Source organism: Mauremys mutica, chromosome 2 (assembly GCF_020497125.1).
Source record: "Mauremys mutica isolate MM-2020 ecotype Southern chromosome 2, ASM2049712v1, whole genome shotgun sequence".
Lineage (NCBI taxonomy): Eukaryota > Metazoa > Chordata > Testudines > Geoemydidae > Mauremys > Mauremys mutica.
In genome coordinates this window covers 253,277,095-253,298,690 of record NC_059073.1, presented here as the reverse complement: position 1 = coordinate 253,298,690, position 21,596 = coordinate 253,277,095, and the positions used below count along the sequence as shown (strand labels likewise).

Sequence of the window (21,596 nt, the reverse complement as noted above, 5' to 3'; positions counted from 1 at the left end):
TATAGGAGAGGGAGGGGGAAAAATACAGTTGATTCCTCTTCAGGTTCTGATGGATCTGTAGCCTTTGTTTGTGAGCCTTTCTTGGACAATTTCCCTTTTGTAATGAAACTCCAAACCATGGTCATTTTGCGTGATTTTTGGATTTGGATTAGTAAATTTTACTTAGGCCTGGTCTACACTAGGACTTTAATTCGAATTTATCAGCGTTAATTCGAACTAACCGCTCAACCGTCCACACCAGGAAGCCATTTAATTCGAACTAGAGGGCTCTTTAGTTCGAATTTGGTACTCCACCCCGGCAGGTGGAGTAACGCTAAATTCGCACTTGCTAGCTCGAATTAGGCTTGGTGTGGATGCTAATCGAACTTAGCAGCTCCGGGAGCTATCCCACAGTGCACCACTCTGTTGACGCTCTGGACAGCAGTCCGAGCTTGGATTCTCTGGCCAGCCACACAGGAAATGACCCGCGAAAATTTGAATTCATTTTCCTGTCTGGGCGGTTTGAATCTGACGTTCTGGTTGCACATCGGGGCGAGCTCCGCAGCACCTGCAACGATGCAGAGCTCTCCAGCAGAGGAGTCCGGGCAATCCCAGAATAGAAAGAGGTCCCCAGCATGGACTGACCGGGAAGTCCAGGATCTGATCGCTGTGTGGGGCGAGGAGTCTGTGCTCTCGGAGCTGCGCTCCAACAAGCGGAACGCGAAGACCTTCGAGAAGGTCTCTAAAGCCATGAAAGACAAAGGATACAGCCGGGATGCGATGCAGTGCCGCGTGAAAGTGAAGGACCTAAGACAAGGGTATCAAAAAGTCAGAGCGGCAAACGGACGCTCCGGAGCCCAGCCCCAGACATGCCGCTTCTACGAGGCACTGCATGCCATTCTAGGTGGGTCTGCCACCAGTGCCCCACCAGTGACGGTGGACTCCGAGGACGGAATAGTGTACCGGGACAGTTCCCCCTCCCTGTTCGCCGATGGGGAAGATGAGGAAGGGTCTTTAGAGGACGGCGCAGGCGACATCGAACCCACTCCCGCTTTCCCTGACAGCCAGGATCTCTTCATCACCCTCACAGAGATCCCCTACCAACCGTCCCCGCCCGTTAACCAGGACTCGGAATCAGGGGAAGGATCAGGCGGTAAGTGCTACAAACAGGGAAACATTTATTTTTTTAAGAAACAGGGATTTATATAAAAAATAGAAATACTATATAAACATTTTTAAATATGAAACTAAACAAACAGCAGGTCTACACAAACAGCAATGGAGCAATAGTCCTCTGGGGATATTTCAAAAAAGCTCTCAGAGAGCAGCTGGAAAAGCCTCAGCAAGAGGTTTCTTGGGAGAGGTGCTTTATTGGGTGCTCCGTTGAAGCACACTCTTCCGCGCCATGCCATCCTCAGGTAGAGGGGGACCATCGCCTCTACGAGCATGGCAGCGTATGGTCCTGGTCTGTGCAGGGCTTCTATTAACATCCGCTCTCTCTGTGTGCGCCTGACACGCCTCAGGGTGATGTCGTTGTGGAAGTGCTGCATCTAATTAGTGGAATTAGTGTACTGTTACTATTGTGCATGGTAGACTTTTACTTTGCATAAGAATGACCCTCGCTTAACAGAGTTTTACTTTGCATAAGAATGACCCTCGCTTAACAGAGTTTTACTTTGCATAAGAATGACCCTCGCTTAACAGCCACGTGTTCCAGGACTCAGAGGAAAAGCATACAGGGGTCTTTCGCGGTCACTGGCGGGAGATGCCGCATAACGCTCATCTTTTCTGCTTTGCACATTGCCTCCAGCAGGAGAGCACAGCTAAGCACTATCTGATAAGCAGTCTGTACTGTAAGGCTTACCAGGACTTTGTGCAAGAGGGATGCAGCTGTCTCTCCTCGCTTGTGCGCTATCCAGTGCAATCGCGCCGCCAATGAGAGCGTAGTCCGAAATCTCGGACTAGTTCCGAGATCTCCTGAGACTTGGTTCCCTGTTTGGTCTTCTTAACTGAAAATGACTAGACTGTGTTTACTGTTGGCAAACATGTATTTGTTCAAGGAAATCACCTACTTTTTCGCATCACACAGCTTCGGCTCCTTCACGGACTGCCCCGCCATCCCCCTCGCAGAGGCTGGCTCAGATTAGACGCCGAAAGAAAAAGACAAGGGACGACATGTTCCAGGAACTGATGGCCAGCTCCAGAGCGGAGGCGGCAGAGCAGAGACAGTCGAGGGAGAGCCTGTGTCAGCAGCATCGCACACACCTGGAACGGGAGGATAGGTGGCGGCAGGAAGACCAGCAGGCGACTCAAACGCTGCTTGGTCTAATGAGGGAGCAAACGGACACGCTCCGGCGCCTTGTAGATGTTCTGCAAGACCGCAGGCAGGAGGAGAGAGCCCCCCTGCAGTGCATCTGCAACCGCCCTCCAACGCCAAGAAGTCCTGTCCCCCCCTCACCCAAAGTGACAAGAAGGAGGGGCGGTAGGGGCCGTGAGAACTGTCACTGCACCGCAGCAGAGCGCTAATGTACAAGACACCTCTCGCGCTGTAAATCTGTAGAAGTTCTTCCCTTACAGGATCACCCAGTCCCAAATCCAAGTTTCAATCCCCCACTGTGTATAACATTATTAAAAGCGGTTTGCTGTTACTCTCTGTTTCCGTCACGTTTCTCGTGTCAGAAGACTTTGTGTGTGTGTGGGGGGGATTTTTAATTGCAGTGCATAGCCCACATTACCAGGGTACAGACTTGGGGGCAGGGTCAACTGCAGGGCACACACAGACTGCAGTCACTAGGCACCAGGGACAGTCTGTGTGGTGTATGCTGCCCCGGGTCTTTCCTTGATGTGTAGGGTCCTGGTGCCTGACATCCCCGAATGTAAAGGCAGGCTTCCCTTCACATGCATTTGGACCGTAGTCACGATCCTCCCCGGTGCCCCGAGCCCCAAAAAGAGACCTCATCCAGGGGCAGATACTCACCCTTCCCCCACACCCCTCACCCCTTCCAACGCCCAAACCCACAGCCGTCATGGTAACCCCTATCCAAGGACGGCACCCCTCGCCCCTTCCTGCAAACCCACCCATCAGTGCACACCTTAACCAGCACAGAATGCTTCCATGTTTCAACGAAGAAACAGAAATGCAAAGTCAACGAAAGATTTATTATTAATTACTAAAACATGTCCTTAGTTTTAAAACGTCCTTGGGAAGTGGGGAAAACTTGGTTTATGATCAGGCTCTCTTAAAATCAAGTGGACAGTCACAGGTTACCCTGCTCTGCGAGGAAACTCGCTTTCAAAGCCTCCCTGATGCATATCGCTTCCCGCTGGGATATTCTCTCAGCACGGGTGTCTGGCTGATCGTAAACAGCAGCCAGGCGATTTGCCTCAACCTCCCAAGCGGCCAAAAAGGTCTCGCCCTTGCTCTCACAGAGATTGTGGAGCACACAGCAAGCAGCAATAACTACGGGGATATTCTTTTCGCTGATGTCAGAGCGAGTCAGTAAGCTCCGCCATCTCCCCTTGAGACGTCCGAAAGCACACTCCACCACCATTCTGCACTTGCTCAGCCGGTAGTTGAAGAGTTCCTTTTCAGTGTCCAAGGCGCCTGTATAGGGCTTCATGAGCCAGGGCATTAGCGGGTAGGCCGGGTCCCCGAGGATCACTGTAGGCATCTGCACATCCCCAACCGTTATTTTGTGGTCCGGGAAGAAAGTGCCTGCCTGGAGGCGTCTAAACAGACCAGAGTTCCTGAACACACGCGCGTCATGAACCTTGCCCGCCCACCCGACGTTGATGTTGGTAAAACGTCCCCTATGGTCCACCACAGCTTGCAGCACCATTGAAAAGTAGCCCTTTCGGTTAATGTACTCGCTGGCCTGGTGGGCTGGTGCCAGGATAGGGATGTGAGTCCCATCTATAGCCCCACCGCAGTTTGGGAATCCCATCGCGGCGAAGCCATCTATGATGACCTGGACATTTCCGACAGTCACTACCTTTGAGAGCAGTTGCTCAACGATTGCGTGGGCTACTTGAATGACAGCAATCCCCACGGTAGATTTGCCCACGCCAAAGTGGTTCGCTACTGACCGGTAGCTGTCTGGCGTGGCAAGTTTCCAGAGGGCTATGGCCACTCGCTTCTGCACAGTCAGGGCTGCTCGCATCCTTGTGTCCTGGCGCTTCAGGGCAGGGGACAGCAAGTCACACAGTTCAAGGAAAGTGCCCTTACGCATCCTGAAGTTTCGCAGCCACTCTGTGTCATCCCAGACCTGCAGCACTATGCGGTCCCACCAGTCTGTGCTTGTTTCCCGGGCCCAGAATCGCCGTTCCACACCATGAACTTGACCCATTGCCACCATGATCTCCACTGCCCGGCGTACCCTGCTTTGTGAGAGGTCTGCGCCACTCTCCTCACCGTGCTGCCGGAGCCTCCTCGCCCGGTTTCTCAGCATCTGACTGTGGAAGAGGTGGACGATAACGTGCGAGGAGTTGACAACGGCCATAAGTGCAGCGATGATCGCAGCGGGCTCCATGCTCGCAGTGCTGTGGCGTCCGCGCTGTAACCGACCAGAGAAGGGCGCGAACAGATTTCCCGCCGGCGCTTTCAAGGAAGAGAGGGAGGGCGGGATTGACGGTTCAATGACGACACATTTTTCCCCCCAGCATGCATTGGGGGGAAATCCCACAATTCCAATGGGCAGCGGGGAGTGCGGGAACTGTGGGATAGCTTCCCACAGTGCACCGCTTCCAAAGTCGAAGCTGGCCCCGTGAATGTGGACTCAGAAGTTCGAATTTGTGTATTTAGTATGGATATACAAATTCAACTTATTAAGGTCGAATCCACAAATTCGACTTAAGTAGATTCGAAATAGTCCTGTAGTGTAGACAAGCCCTTAGAGAGTCACTATATTTCTGTTCAGCCAGTAGATGGCAACACAACCTAGCTTTGTACGTACATAATGCTTGGGAGAAAACATATCATAATTATTTTTAGTTCTTTTATTTAGATGTTCAGAGACTATAGGGAAGAATGCCAAAGAAATGCTTATCAATACACGGCATCTGGCTTGTCTACCATAATATTTTCCTGCTTTTTTTTTTTTTTTTTTGGTAAAGATTGACTTCTTTGGAAAAGAATCCTTATATGAGTTCTATAACAATTTGCTTATCTGCTTTTTGCTCTGCAGTGTTGTTGTTGGTTGCTTCCTAATAGAGAGTCCTAGGCAACTGAAGATCTGGTCTGTGCATCCACGCCCTTTCTGAAAACCAGCTTGCTCTTTTCTGAGAACGCTATCAACTGCCTCTGATATACGCTGGACTACACAATACTTTGCTTAGCACAGATAAAAGTGTGATACCATGCCAGTTATTACAATCACGGAGTTCCTTTCTTTGGTATCTTCACTGTAACCCCATTGGTCCACTCATTTGGCACTTTTTCCCTTTCACAGACTGATGTAAATAGAGGGGCCAGGATAGATGCTGCTAATTTAAGATTTACCTTGAACAGTTCTGCATTCAAGTTATCCTTGCCAGGAGCTTTCCCATTGTTTAAGGATTTGATGGCTTGAATGATCTCTTCCTTAGTTGGGGTGTCTGTGCTGATATCAAGATCTTCTGCCTCCTGGATGTTTGCTTCCTCTTTATAGAATCATAGAATCTCAGGGTTATGTGGCTCCCGATTCAGCAATTCTTTGAAATGCTCTGTCCAGTGCATTTCTTGGTCTTTTTTGGTTGTTAGTAGGTGTCCTTGTTTGTTCCTGATGAGAGTGTTTGTTGGTGTCTGCCGTTTTCCACTGATAAGCCGTGTCATTTTATACGGTTCCTTGTTCACCACGAGCAGCTGCATCCTCTGCTTGTGTTGCCAGATTATCAATATAATGCTGTTTGTCCACTCTCACAAGGCGTTTGACCTCCCGTTGTGCCTTGCTATACTGCTCGTGGTATTTGTCCTTTAGCTTCTGAGATTTGGTGTCTAAAACTTTTTTCTTCAGAGCTTGTCTGGTTTCTATGGTGTTCCAAGTGCTGGGTGTAATCCACTCCTTCCTTCTCTTCTGCCTGTAGCCTAGACAGGCTTCACTGCTCTGTTTATAAATTGCTGTTACTTTGTCTCACTTCTTGTTGATCTCCTCATCTGCAGTCCCCTCCCCTTCATCAAGGTCTGCAAGTGCTTGAAACCTGTTCTTTAACTGCAGAACGAAGGCTTTCAGTATTTCAAGGGACTTTAGCTTGTCAATATCATAATATCTATGTCCCTTGTTTGGTGAACCCACATTTCTCAGTTTTAGCGTGATGGAGGCTGTCACAAGGTGGTGGTCGCTACCCACATCTGCACCCCTTGTCACGTTCACATCTGTCAGTGAGCGTCGCCATTTGCCATTAATCATGATATGGTCAATCTGGTTCTTATCTCTGCCATTTGGAGAACACCATGTCAGTTTGTGAATTTCACAATGTTCAAATAGGGTTAGGCTGATAACTAGGTCATTCATATTACAGAAATCAACAAGCCTCTCTCTGTTTTCATTCATGGTGCCACACTCATGTCTTCCCATTGCTCTGTCATTGTTTGTGTTGTCCTTACCAACCTTGGCATTCAGGTTTCCCATGACGATAGTTAGGTTGCAGCATGGTACTTTCTCTAACTCCGCCTGTAGTGTAAGGTCGAATTTGTCCTTTACTTCTTCATCACTGTAACTTGTCAGAGCATAACACTGAATCAGGGGGATATTATTATGTTTCCCTTTCAGTCTGGCTCTCATAAGTTTGCTGCTGATGGATTTCCATTCAAGCAGGTAATGCTCCACTCCCTTCTTCAAAAGTATGGCAACACCCTCATGGTGTTGTCCATTATCCCATCTAGAAAACAGTAAAGTTTCTCCCAACGCTGTTGTTAATCTTCCTGATCCCACCCATCTGCTCTCTCTGACAACCAGGATGTATAAGCTGTGGCGTCTCATCTCTGCTGTGACCTGAGCTAGTTCCCTGCTTCGTACATTGTATGTTCCAAAAAACAAGTTTGATTTTTGACTTGGTGTTGAGCACTTCAGTCTTCATGCCAGTGGCTTCCACTACTGGCAGTCATATGGGTCATTGACTCCTGAAGGCCATCACACACAGTAATGGTTAATTTCTCCGTCACTGTTTCTATAACATATTTTGTTTTTTACGGGACAGAGTTGTTAGCCCTGTGCCTAACCCCCAACCTGGAGGACCAGGGTGTCTGTTTTGCCTGGCCTCTCCCCCACAGACCAATCCAGCATGGTTGAACCTACCAGAAGCAAAAAGCCCCCACCGATACAGACTCTGGGGATCGTTAGAGCATGTCCTGTCACGACAAGGCACGAACACCAGAGGACAGACGCTCCTGCTGATGTAACTGCCCCGCTACGCTGACTTAACACCACCTCTGTGGGCGGCGTAGACTCAGGGTTGATGTAGTTAGGTCAACACAGTGTCACTGTGAGTGCTGCATTACTTATGTTGACTATTACTGGTCTCCAGTAGCTGTCCCACAATGCCCCATACTGATTGCTCTGGTCACCATTATGAACTCCTCTGCCCAGGGGTCAGCTGCCCTTCCCCTTTAAAGCCACATGAATTTTTGAAATTCCTTTTCCTGGTTGCCTGGCGAGGTGAGCACACCTAGCAGCTCTCCATTGTTGAGTGTAACTGCCTAGCTGACCATGCCGGCGACACGCTGCAGATACACTTCTGCCTAAAGTACACAAGAGGTATATGGATCTCCTGGGCCTGTGGGGAGAAGAGGCTGTGCAGGAACAGCTCCGATCCAGCCGTAGAAACAGGGACATCTACGAGCAGATTTCTTGGGGGATGCAGGAGAAGGGCCACAACAGGAACACGCAACAGTGCTTCATGAAAGCCAAGGAGCTGTGACAGGCCTACCAGAAGGGAAGGGAGGTCAACAATCAATCTGGTGTGGAGTTGGAGATCTGCTGCTTTTACAAAAAGCTACATGCCAGCCATCCTTGGTGGAGACTCCCTCCCCCAGAGCACCATGGATACTTCGGAGGAGCCCAAGTCACAGACCCCCACTGTGAACAGGGAAGGGGAGGAGGACAAGGAAGGAGGAGTGTGTGAGCCAGGATGCGTAAGAACAGTAGGACGATGGAACAGATGCCTTGGGAGGTTGTGGAAGCTTCTTTACTGGAGGTTTTCAACAGGAGGCTGGATAGCCATCTGTCCTGGATGGTTTAGACACAACAAATCCTAAATCTTGGTAGCGGGTTACTCTAGGTGACCTTTGCAGTCTGTCTAACCTTGTGATTCTATGTTTTTTACTCCACTGCAGTCCAGCCAATCCCGATTGTTGACCACAGCTGAGCCTGATGTTGGGGAAGGAACCTCTGGTGAGTAGATAGTTTGCTTTGAAATTACAGGGTATGAAACCTCCAAAGTAGCAGGACATATCTGTTGATTTACACTTGTTTATTGTGCTAGAAGAGGTAGTGAAACAACCAAGAGACGTAGAGTTGCTACCTGCTTTTAATTCCTCTCTGGAGTGCAGCAAAAAGGGTCATGCGGAGCAATTTATGTGCACCAGGATGTCTTGTGAATCCTCCGTAGAGTTCTCAATGAAACTTTCATGGAGGTACTCTGCAATCCTCTGCCGAAAATTTCTGGGGAAGGCTGCCGTATTTCTTCCACTGTGATAGGACACTTTACCATGCCATTCAGGAAGTACTTCAGCAAGCACCATTGCAGTACACAGGCTAGCAGCATATGGGTCCAGATGGCATCATGACACCAGCAGCAGCTACACTCTCTCTACCTTTGTTACCATCAGGAGTGAGATAGCAGCTAAAATCACCACTGCCTGTGGAAAACAGTGCCAGTATTCAGTTCCATTGTCCTATACCAATATACTCATGCCTGTGAGCTAAACTCTGCCCCCGCCCTCAAAGACCCATACTCAACATGGCTGGTGCTGTGACTGGCACCCTGCTGTATCAGTCCCGTGGAGAAGTGAGAATGTAATGCTTACCCTTTTGGGGGATCAAAGTTTAAAATGGCATTTTTAAATTGCCTGGTTCATGTTACCAAATAAAATTCTATTTTTTAATCATTAGTTCACAACACACACTGTCTGACGCTGAGCAAGTCTGACACACACCAATTTCCTGGTACTTCATTTTGTCATGAACCCATAACATCATTCACAAACACTGTTCTATTCCTACATGCACAGCAATCACTACAAGAAATATACTAGGCTGCAAGAGAGCAAGGCTAGGATAGAGCACACTACAGCATCACACCTTACTCTGGCTCACTATTAAAATGTTCTTTCAAAGCCTCCCTGAGCTGTATAGCTCTGCATTGAGCTCTTCTAATAGCTTCTAATTGAGCTCCACCTCCTTTGTCCATCCTGGCGGAAACTTTCCTCCTTTGCTTCACAGATGTTTTGCAGAACCCAGCAGGCGCTATTACCATTGGGATGCTTTTCTCACTGAGGTCCAATCTCATATGTAAACAATGCCAGCAACCCTTCCTACAACCAAAGGCACATTCAACTGTCATTCTGCACCTGCTGAGCTGTAGTTGAAGCACTCTTTGGTGCTGTTGAAGTGGCCGGTGTATGGCATCATGAGCCATGGGAGCAAGGGGTTCGCTCCCAGGATCACATTGGCATTTCAACATTGCCAGTGGTAATCAGCCATCAGGAAAGAAAGTCCCTGCTTGCAGCTTTCTGAACAGTCGTGTTGTTCTTAAAGATGGGAGCATCATGTATCTTCCCTGACCAGCCCACACTGATGTTGGTAAAGTGACCCCAGTGATCCACCAGCACTTGCATTACTACAGAAAAGTAGACCTTTCTGTTGATGTACTCTGTGGCAAGGTGGTCTGGTGCTAAAATAAGGATATGCGTGCCATCTTTTGCCTCACTACAGTTCGAGAAGCTCATTGTTGCAAAGCCATTCACTGTGTCTTGCACATTGCCCAGAGTCACAGCCCTGCATAGCAGAAGGCAATTAATAGCCCTACACACTTGCATGACAATGGCCCCTGCGGTGGATTTCCCAACTCCAAATTGATTCCTGACTGACTGATAGCAATCTGGCATTGGCAGTTTCCACAGTGCAATCACCACTCACTTCTCAACTGTCAGTGTGGCTTTAATTCTGATGTCCCTGCGCTGGAGGGCTGGGGCAAATTCGGCACACAGATCCAGGAATGTAGCCTTGCACATCTGAAATTTCTGCAGCAACTGCTCGTCATCTCAAACCTACATGACAATGCAATCCCACCAGTCAGTGCTGGTTTCTTGGGCCCAGAAGCGGTGCTGCACCATCTCCACCTGCTCCACAAATGCCAACAACAACCTTGAATTCTTTCTGTCTGTCCCACAGCAATCTAGCCTCCAAGGAATCGTCATATTGTCCAGTTCTCTGCAAATACTGCTGGATCAGGCGCCCTATGCTTGCAATGCTCATGACAATAGTGCAGAGCTGGGCAGGCTTCATGCTCTGTCAGAGATGTCAGATGGTTAGAAGGGACATGCAGATTTGTGGGAATTTTGAAAAGAGGTGTGAAATATTATGGGCTGCAGAGGAAATTATGGGATGGGGAACATTTCATTATGGGAAGTTGACCCCATGGCCCTAGTCACTCCCATGTGACTCATTTCAGCCCCATGAGGCATTGCAAAAACTTCCCAAAACACCCTGTGCAGGACAGTGGTAAGTTGCACAGTGGGATACCTAACCACGGTATACTGCACTCTTCATGAATACAAGCAGTCCTGGTGAGGACACACATTGCTGACACAAGGAGTGTAGCATGCACACCGCACAAGTGATGTAAAAACAGTGGTGGCTGTATGCCGATATAACTTAGGTAGACATAATTTTGTAGTGTAGACATGGCCTGAGGTTTGTCAGGGTAAATTTACAGAAAGTCATAGAAGAGACATGATAAAAATGTCATATCAAACCTGCTTTCTAGATTCACCTTTGTGAACCAAATCTACCCCTTCAAATTTAAAAAGGGTTGTTTATAGTTACCTAACAGCATGGGGAGAAACTCATGACACCTTGGAACTAAGCACTCTCACTGACCGGCCAGTAATTTAGTCCATTGTGTTGTTCCTGTGTTGACCTTCAGCTGCTGATTTCTATTAGCTTCACAAGGAGTCCAGTGTTTAACTTGTGCTCTCAGTCAGATTGGTTCAGCTGTTACCATTACATCCATTGTCCTCTCATTCACATCGACCTACATAAATTTCACACACACCCCATACTTGAGGACTGTGCCCTTCCTTGCAAATCAACACCTTCACTCTGCCTGCATCTCCTGAATGGTTATAGCTGTTATTTCATCCAGCGTAGCTCTGGAAGAGAACAGTCTGCAGGTCCAGGGAGAGCAGAGGCTTTGATTATGCCTGGCCTCTGTGTGGAGGATACTTCCTTGCACATCTGTGTAGTGACTGGGCACAATTGGGCTCAGTATTTTCTGAGTAAACAAGTACACATTTTTGTTGAGGAATTCACCTGTCTTGGTTGGCAGTCTTTCCTCTCTCCATGCCCCACGGCAGGGATCGGCAACCTTTGGCATGTGGCCGTCTAGGGAAACGGTGCGGGCTGAGGGATGTGCTGGCTGCTGCTTCTCATAGCCCCCACTGGCCTGGAGCAGCGAACCACGGCCAGTGGGAGCCACGATCAGCTGAACCTGCGGACACAGCAGGTAAACAGACCAGCCCAGCCCCCGCATGCCAAAGGTGGCCGATCCCTGCCCTACAGAGTCAGAAAAATGCCGTTTCCCTAGAAGTAAATCCTGCCTCATCAGTTCCTGGACAGATTCCTGCATATGCTCACAAGCAGAAGTAATCCCTGACTGCTCCTTGTAATGAGATGCTTGGTTTGTGATGGAATGTCTGAGGCCAGAATAATTTTATCAAAGGGAAAAAGATGTCCATGGATATACAAGTTAGACAAACTGTCTGACTAAATTCACTTAAACTAAATTCTCTACCAGCAACTTGATAAAGAGATTGAGTAATTTTATATGACATGTATATTGAATGGTACTGTCATATTGAATGCATTTTTCTTTAAGTATTTTGCCGTGTGTTTTAATCAACTACCTTCATGCATTTTGGAGAACAACGGAATAATGCAGTTTAAAAAGCAACCTAAAATATATATGCGATACCCACAGTTAGTTTAATTTATGTAAAAAAAAACATTTTACTATTTTGAAATATATATGGCTTTGTCACAAATAAAAAATACAATATGCTCAGTTTTTTATTGGTGCACAATTGTAAAAACAGTTCCTTCCCTCCTCATTTATACATTATATAATCTGTCTTCTAATTTATGTACAACTGGGAGATTTATATGTGACTAAACTGGATTATTATGCTATTAATTACACTTTTTCTCAAATAAAACCCACACAGAAGAGAACAAACAATGTGAGGGAATCAAAGGCTTAAAAGTAAATTGGCCAATAATTGGTTGTGATATGTTTTTAAGTAAATGAGGTTCTTTCTTGGGCAGTTACTCTCAGCAAAAGGTCCAGAGCCCTGAGGTTGACAAAGCTGATAAAACGAATTGTTAGAGATGATCAATCCTACTACAGACAACACACAGGTATTCTGTTTCCCACATCTGCTTTTTATTAGGAGAACGCTAAAGCTGTCTGGAGGTTCTTCAAATATATGAAGTATAGGTCTTAATAGGTGTGCTTAATGTTGTCTAAATCATAACACCCTACTGAAAAAGCTGAAAATCTCACTTCCTCAGACTGTTCCCATAAATACACAAGACCCAGGTAAAAGTCAAGTTATTTTCTCTGCACTTTCAGAGTTGTCAAACTGTTCAGAGTTTTAAAAGTATCAAGCACTAATTTAATCCAGTGAACTGTGCACTGAATAGAAAAAGATTCCACCAGAAGTCTGAGGCCTAGTTAAAGCACAGGACTGAGAGGTGGGAGATCTATTACAACTCGACCAATGACTTGCTCTGGGACCTTGGCTAAGTCACCTAAACCCACATTTTCAAATCCCGTGTGCACCAGATAACAATTCCTCTGGGAGCTCCTGCTTGGACTGTGAGCAGGCTCCCTCAATGTGGGGCTATACCAATAAGGCAACCTGTGCTTAATATTCAGTAATATTATAATGAGGGGTATCCTAAAAGTGCCTAAGGTGTACATATAGCTCTATATATGTATATAATATTCTCTACTTGTCAAAAGACCAGGAGGTTAGTGAGAGCAAGCGAGCAAATATGTTTGAATTATGATCCTCTTATATTATTTTGGTCTCTACAGAGACTTAGAACTATGAGGTGGTAGAATATTTGGAATGTCCATCAGTAGGACACTGCTAGACACATCCATGAACTAACTAGCTGGCTGTGCTCTTGCATCCAGATAACAACTACTCACACAGCTGGTTCAAAACCAGTCACTTTAAACAATACACAGAAAACAATCTGTTCAGCTATAGAAACATACTATCAGCTTGATTCTCTTCGCACCTACACAAGGGTAACTGTTGACTTCAGTGGAGTTACTCTTGCTTCTGTGTTGGTGCAATTGAGAGGAAAATCAGGCCCATTCCGCTTTGTTACCTACTGCTTCTGGAATGCAGATGAATAGACTAAATTAAACTGCAGGCTACCTACTGTTGTGGAAAGGTTTCAGTGAGGTTTCTTGGCTCTCCATCACAAAATATAAAGTTGCAGGGTGGGATAAAGAGCGAGAACAAGTTGGAATTATTAAAAGAGAAATAGCTCAAGCAAGAGTTTTGCCTGCCAAAACAAACAGAACACATGATCAGGATCAAAGACACATTGGATATGGTCCAGAACTGATTTTACAGTACATTCATTTTATCTGCATTCTTGCTTGCACAATGCTGTGGACTGCCATATTTTGATAAAATACTATTTTCAAGAAAGAAAGAATCCTTTCTTTCCCTCTTGCTTATTTTCTATGTCCTTGACAGAATCTTGAGGAATTCATCCACTTTCTCTCTCATTAGAGCCTGCATCACAGTCATGTTGCACCCACAAAACATGTGCTTAGATTCAGGGTACTTTGGAGTCAAGGTAAAATGAGGGGCAAAGACCCAGTTCTGCTGTAATTTCTGTAAGAAGTGATCACTACATTAAAAATATTACCAAGACTGTTCTGAAACTGATCATTCCCCTTTCCAGAGTCTTAAGGAAGGACTGGTACCAGCACTTACATGTAAACCTTGCCAGATTAATAACAAAGTAAACTTGAAACTGGTCACCCAATATAAATATTTGAACTGAGGCCTGAGGCACCATCTAGCCATCTCCTCCTATCCAAGACAACTGAGATCCTCTGGGCCGTCCTTTGTTTTCCATCCATTTTAAGGTTCTGTCTTGAATGGACTAAGAGCAGCACCTTCTCAATTCAGCATTCCCTCCTATGATCCCCCTTCCCTGTTTATGTCCACCAGAGTCCTTCTATAGTTTTCAAAGCTTGATATGAAGCCTCCCTATGCAGCTCTGTTCAGTGTTGCCCATTTTGGCCTTCCTTTATCACCTTTTCCTTTCTGGATTTCCTTTTCTCCTGTTTGTCAGATTGGTTCGGTTTTCTCTTTTTCTTCCCCCAACCCGAGCTGCTGACTTCCATTCTTTCTAACTTATTGTTGCAACTTGTAGTGTCCCAGATGCCTTGTAATGTACCAGTTATACTTGTGCTACTTGCAAACAGAAGAGTTGGGGAAATAACTGCCGATGAAGAAAATCCCCAAGCAATGGCTAGCAGTCAGCCTTGCAGTAGTTTCTGAAAAGCTTGCGTGAACAAATGCTGCTATACCTATGGAATCAAAGCGTGATGAGATGTTTTATATATCCCCTGGCCTTGTAGCAATTTGATGTGTCCACATGGCAACACCATTCTTGACAATCCATTTTGGTATGTACACACACGGCTTACCTGACAACTGTGATTATATCAGTGCATTTGTAAACTATGTTTTCCAGGTACTATTGCTGAAAGCAGGGATTTTGGAATCATTTGCAAATGTGAGGTACCTCACAAAGGGACGAAGTGAGGGAGACTGTTTGAACCAGCTGCAATACTTCTGGCTTACTATCCCCACTGGGGAGAATCATTAGAGAATGCACTGACTGGGTCAACAGACCTGACTAAAGATCTGTCAACAGATGTTGCAATCAGATCACACTATAAGAGTCATTTCTTGTAAAGTTCCCCAGACAGCGTAGACTGTAACTTTTTGGTATTGCTTAATGTATTGTATATTTACAACACCTTTTAACCTAATGTAGGCAGTGCCCATAAAGGAAACTCTTGATTGTGTAATATGGACATAAATTTTATGCAAATTTTAAAGACTGTGGAAGAGGGAAGCTATTCCCTTGTGTAACTACTCAATATTTTGTTACAGAAATGAAATGTTTAACAAACTAACCTGTAAAGATTTCTGCTACCAGTGTGATAGTATGACTGTACTCTTCAGTATGTCTGAAAGAGTGCATAGTGTCAGTGCAAAGGTGGCTAGTGTAAGCTATTTTTACCTTTCCTGAGTTCCTGGGTGTCAGACCGCAGCTAGTCTGTTTACCTGCTAGCTTAACCCCCAGGCAGTTTAAGAGCCCAGTCACCTGACTGGTTAAACAGCACAACTGGCGGAGGGGATCAGCAGATATGTGCTTAAAACCAGCAGCAGGGCACTGGTTGCTCAAAGCATTTCCCTATGGATGCAGTAGTCTCTGCTCCTCCCTTTTCCCAGCCCTGCTCCTGCCTCAGACCCAGCCCTGCTCCTATCTTCCCTGATTCCAGGTAACCCCGTTCTGACCATTGCCTTGGATTTCTGGATCTGACTCTACCTTGACCCTTGGCTTTGGCATCTGGTTTCTGACTCTGATGCTGACCCTTGCTTCTGTTTCCCTGCTCTGGATGTCTGCTCCTATCATTAAGCTTGAGTCTGGCTCTGACAACTAGGCAGGACTGCCCATGTCCAGGTTTCTAACACTGTGTACTGGTCTGGTCAGCTGAAGGCTGCTCTAAATTATGGCAGTTGCCAATGGCTCTGAGGGGTCATTGCTGCAGGGAAATCTTGGTCACACCCATTTCCCAACCCTTTATATTTCTATGCAGGCTCTCTGCCATTTGGCTGCTCCTTCAGTTACTGACCGTGCTGGTATTCAGATTACTTTGAACTGGAGGCACAATACACAGTGGAGTGGATAATCTGGGCCTCTTAATCTGTATGTTTGGAATTGCAGAACTCCAGAATTACTTTGGAATTGAGGAAGTGGCAGTTAAATCAATTCTTATTTGAAATTCTTGACATTTTCCCAAATATATTTTCTAAAACAGAACAGCAGTGCCCGCAAATATTTTGCATGTATAGAAAAGCTGTTTAAAGTGTGCAATTTCCAAAAATAGTGTAATATCCTCAAGAAGAGAAATGAATAATACTAAATACTTTTGGACCCCTCACAGCCCAAACCATGCCAGAGTTTCATATAAATATGGCAGCATTTATAATACACTGGATCCAATGAGATCACCTGCTAAAAACTGATTGATAAATGGTGTAAACAGTTCCCTAAGTATTTTATTAGAATCTATCTTATTCTGTCCATTAGTGATGTCAACACTATGAACAAGTTTCTTAGAGGTCTGGTGATATGACACTACATTTTGGAGAGGTTGTCTGCTGGACATCTGGACAGCAAAATAGTTGCTGGCATCACTGGAACTAGGAGTGTTGTCCCCACAATGTAGGAACAAGAAGAGCTGAAGACAGGGCTATTCAGACCTAGTTGGTAATTAAGCAGTAACGTAATGTTAACAACATGTTTATGACAACAACTCAGTTCTTTACTTCCCTCTGCGTCTCCTTGTTAAAACAACAGCAGAGCATGACCCAATTCTGTGTCCAGGTGGACATTCCCAAAGCAATGTGGCACACTGTTTTCCACCTCCTGGCAGCTGGCCTAAACTCAGTTCTGCTCTGATTTACACCCAATGGATCTCAATTGACTTCAGGAAGGCTAAACAGTTTGGGCAGAATTTGGGTCAATGCCTTGGAATTGCTCTCAGACCCTGACTGCTCAGATATTTAGGGGACAATTCTCCTAAAATACACACAGCAAATCTAAATTCTGATATTCTCCTTTCCCGTTAACATTAATGGAAGGTCTGTACCAGCAGGGACAACAGAATATCAGTCAGTACTTCCATCACTTAAATCTGAACAGGGAATTTTGCTCTTAAATACCCTTGTTAGATACTGAAGTCAGGTCTCTGACACAACAGTGTAAAGCACTACCACTCGAGCTGTTTTATTAAGAGAAATGCCCCAAACAACAGTCATTTTGATTGATAAAATGCAGATTGAGGAGAGTGTTTAGAAAAAGAATAGTATCAGAGGGGTAGCCGTGTTAGTCTGGATCTGTAAAAGCAGCAAAGAGTCCTGTGGCAGACGTATTGGAGCATGACATGCATAACATGCATCCAACAAAGTGGGTATTCACCCACAAAAGCTCATGCTCCAATAAGTCTGTTAGTCTATAAGGTGCCACAGGACTCTCTGCTGATTTTAGAAAAAGAATAAACTCTTAAAATATGCCATTGTTTAATTTAAAACAAAATTATTCTGATCTAAATTGCCTATCAAAATAACAACCAATTAGTTCCTGCAGCACGGCTTGTGGGCTTTTTTCTTCTTAATCTGTTGTGAAACAGAAGGACTAGAGGGATCAGAAAGAAATCTTTTTGTTCTTACCCCTTTCCTGACCAAATAAGGTCAGTCACAAAGGTGTCTGTGCACATAAACCAAGGCTTTTCAGCCACCCTGTCATTCTCTAATATCATTCATTGTTTCTTCGTTACAACTGTACTCATAGCTCCTAAAGCCCCATTAGTGCGGTTTAAACTAACTTCAGCCTTCTAAGACCAAAAACATCTCCTCTGCCATGATCTCTCACATTTCAGGGGGAAATAAATAAATGGAATTAAACCAGGGATGAGCCTGACTCAGAGACCACGGGTTACTTAAATTATATAATAGAAACTATGGTGGCTTCTCTCTGAAGACTGCTGCCACCCAATAATGGTGCTAAAGCAATAGAGATGTACAGAAACACCACATGATATTTCCTATATCCGTGTACTTTAGAACATGATACATAAGACATAATGCTGATTTGGGCTTGTTCCGCTCTTAGCAATTTGGTGGCAGCTCTAAGCCCTGCAGGAGTTCTGGAGGTACAGTACTCTGAAAGTTAGGTCTCCATAGTAACATGATGAATGACTAGCCAACCTCATGGACTGGTATCAGGTGCAATGCCCTTATTATTCCAATTCGCCCTTATTTGCAATGCGAAGTAAAAAACAGTAATGTCCCAGGCCTGTAGTCAGTACATGTGTGAAACTTGTGTTGAAGTCAATGGGAGTTTTGTGTGTAAAACGACTGACTGTTCAGACACTTTATTATGGCAGGTGTGGATAAACGGACAGTTAGTCTCCCATGTTGGAATTGATCTTGGGCTGTTCCTTACATGCCCTCTATCACAAAACAGATTTTCAAGCCTAGCTACAACTAGCCCCATGTGTATGGGTGCGTGCGCACACACACATTTTAAATCCAGTCTTATAGTTAATTTTGAGATGGATTTTGTTGTATAAAGACCCCTGGCCTCACTTGAGAACAGGATTTTCCTGGGTGTTTAATGAATGCAGCTTGACATTTTTTGGCTTAAACCTTTCTGGTTGAAAAATGAGGTTTCACTGAAAACAATGTGTTTCTGTAGGAAAATATCACTTTTGGTGATTTTTTTCTTTCTATTTTTGATGGGGAAATTTTGAAATGACATTTCAAATTGAAATTTTCTTTTAGTTTTGAAAGATGAAAAGAATCTGAAAGTTTTGCCCCCCCATCTCCCTTGCCCCTTCTTTTTAGTGACTGAATACAATAACACGAATAATGTCCAAGGCTGCCCTCCCATACTTTGTCATTTCCCCCCTTTTCCTTCTCTCCTCTCTTCCCCCACCAAAAAAAGACTTTTCAGAGCTTCTCCAACTTGGTAACTTTTGTAAAGTTTGAATTTCACTTTTCTGCTTGACACTTGGTAACCCTTCCAAAGTTGGAGAAGTTTTGAAAAGTTAGAGTGTAAAAAGGAGTGTGGGTGGGAGTTGGGTAGGATGGTTCCTGGACATTTATTTGTTTTATTGCACTCAGTGACAAACCAGAATAAAGGAAGACAAAGTGAGTGTGAGGAGGGATACCGTAAAACTGGAAAAAAACTAGTCTTCAAAAATAAAAATGAAATTAAAATTTGATTCCAAATTGAAATAAAAATCATATCATCCAGAAAATTTCTTGAAAATCAAATGAAAAAAAATCACATGAAATGATGTTTTTTTCCTACCATTTCTATTAGTGAGTATGTTTTGGAGCTGCTTTCTCCTTCCATTTTGTCCTAAGACAATCTCAAAATGAACTAAGAAAAGGGATTTGGATACACAAGAGTAGACTTAGAATGTACTCAATATCATGCTTTAAAGTGTTTGTAATACTCCTGTGTATCACTAAGTGTGCTATTTTAGCCAGCTACGTGTCTTCTGTGTTCTAAGAAGGGAAGTAATTGGAACATGTTGTCCGGCCCACTGCTATACAAACATGTTAAGTACTTTTCACTCTGGAAGAAGAAAGTACTAGTAAACTTGATTTCGCATAGACTACTGAAATATTTTGGTGCAGTAAGAGTACTTTCTTAGTTATTACAATTTCATGCTATTCTGAATCATTACTATCAACAAATCTGGGAACTTTGGAAAGGCCGTATCTCAAAAAAAGAAAAATAAATGAATAAATTACAGCCTCAACTGAATGCATCGTTTTATAAAAGAACAAGAATCTGAAAAAAATGTGCTGTCCTTTGAGTGACGTTTTATATGATTGCAAGTTTACAGGGAATATGAAATTTTCATATATCAAAGATAGGAATAGTTCTGACAGCCTCAAGTGGCCTCTGAATTAATAGTCTGGTACAAGTTATTGTTAGGGAAAAATCTTTCCCCTTCTGCAACAAAGGAGACATTTGCTTATCAACCTATAAAATATACATTTTAAACAATAATACATTATTACTGAAACACTGATTTCTGACCATAGCAACAATGAAGTCCATATCAGAATCTGCAAAAGGAAAAAGAAATTTGCAGTATCTAGCTATCCTTTCAACAACTGATGAGTTATAACTACAGGATCAGGAAAATCAAATACCATGGGAATGTTTTTGCTTTGATTGCTAAAATCCAAAGCAAAATTTCTGGTATTGTAGTTACCAAGAAACTCTGCTTTTCAGTCTAGTTAGTATTTTTATGTATTTTTTTTTTAAAACAAAAGCAGTATTTCTGGGTGCTTTGCTTACTTCCTTTAAATATGACAAATACCTTTAAAAGACTGAATAAACCTGGGATCGGATTTTGTGTTTTTAAAAACTATGAACTCTGTAACAGACTGACTTGATTTCCAGTCCACAGTTAATTTTTATCTTACAAAAAAGTCCCAACAAATCTCGGGTGGTGCCCCTTTCCATCACCTCTTCGCGAGGAACATGTTGTGAAAGGTGATTAACAGAGAAGAAAGAGACAGGAAGCGAGACATCCCTAGGTATGTCACGGGGGAAAGTCAGGGCAAACTCCTACGGGACACTTTAGCAGTTTGAGTTCATGGCCATCTGAGTAGTGCAGACTTGGCAAAAATATAACCTGCCTCGGGTTAGAAACGGCAGGGAGCAATTTGGCGAGCAGTCCCGCTCCGCTGGAGCTGCGGGAGGCGAGGGACACCTGAGAAACTTAACTTACCTCCCCCTCCCGCGACTCTCGGTGAGGGATGATGCCTGTAGTGAGCAAACCAGCGCCTCCCCAGCCGGGCTCGGGTCGCTGCAGAGCCGCGTCTCACAGCTCGGAGCGGAGTGGAAGAGCTGTGGGACGCGCGAGCCTGCCAGGCATTTATCCGCCAGCGGGGCGGGGAGGAGCGGGGAGAGAGAGAGGTTTTGCAAGGCTGCCCACTGTGCAGAGTGAGAATTTCCCGGCAGCGTCCCCGGGAAAACCCGGCAGCTGTGCGGGGCGAGAGGGGTCAGGCTGGCACCGCCACGCGCCTGGCGCCCGGCCGGCTCTGGCTGACCCGCTGCGGGGCGCAGCAGCTGCAGGAGCCGGGCGTGGCTGGGGACACAGCACTGCGGGAGCGGGTGGGACACGGGGGCCCTAGGCACGGGGCTGGCTCTGTGCCCACTGCCCAGGCCGGGAGGGGCAGCGTGTTGCTCTGGCTGATCGCGGCCGCCCGGCAGCGCTGGGGCAGGAGAGGGGCCCTGAAACTGGCCTAACTGATGCCAAGGCAGGGCGGGGCTGGGCTCTGCCAGGGCAAGTGACGGGGCAGCTTGAGAACGGCCTGTGCCCTGCCCCTACCACCACCCAGCGCCAGGCACAGCCCTGGTGGGAACCTGAGCCCTTCAAAGTAGGGGTGGGCCTAAGGTGGGTCCCCTGAGATCAGGGCGGCTCCAGGCACCAGCGCAGCAAGCACGTGCCTGGGGCGGCAAGCCGTGGAGGGCGGCCTGCCGGTTGTTGTGAGGGTGGCAGTC

General features: G+C 45.6%; 1 protein-coding gene across 2 annotated transcripts in view; it reads right to left on the bottom strand.

Annotated features, from left to right (window-relative positions):
- STEAP4 (STEAP4 metalloreductase) overlaps positions 1 to 20,956 on the bottom strand; it is a 38,072-nt gene extending 17,116 nt beyond the window's left edge. The window contains exon 1 of one of the 2 annotated variants that reach the window (XM_045003919.1): positions 20,821 to 20,956. The gene's annotated coding sequence lies outside the window, so the exon portion shown is untranslated. Of the gene's footprint in view, positions 1 to 20,478; positions 20,497 to 20,820 lie in introns of those variants that run through there. The other variant, XM_045003920.1, reaches the window with a different exon arrangement.
- Positions 20,957 to 21,596: the final 640 nt, after the last annotated feature.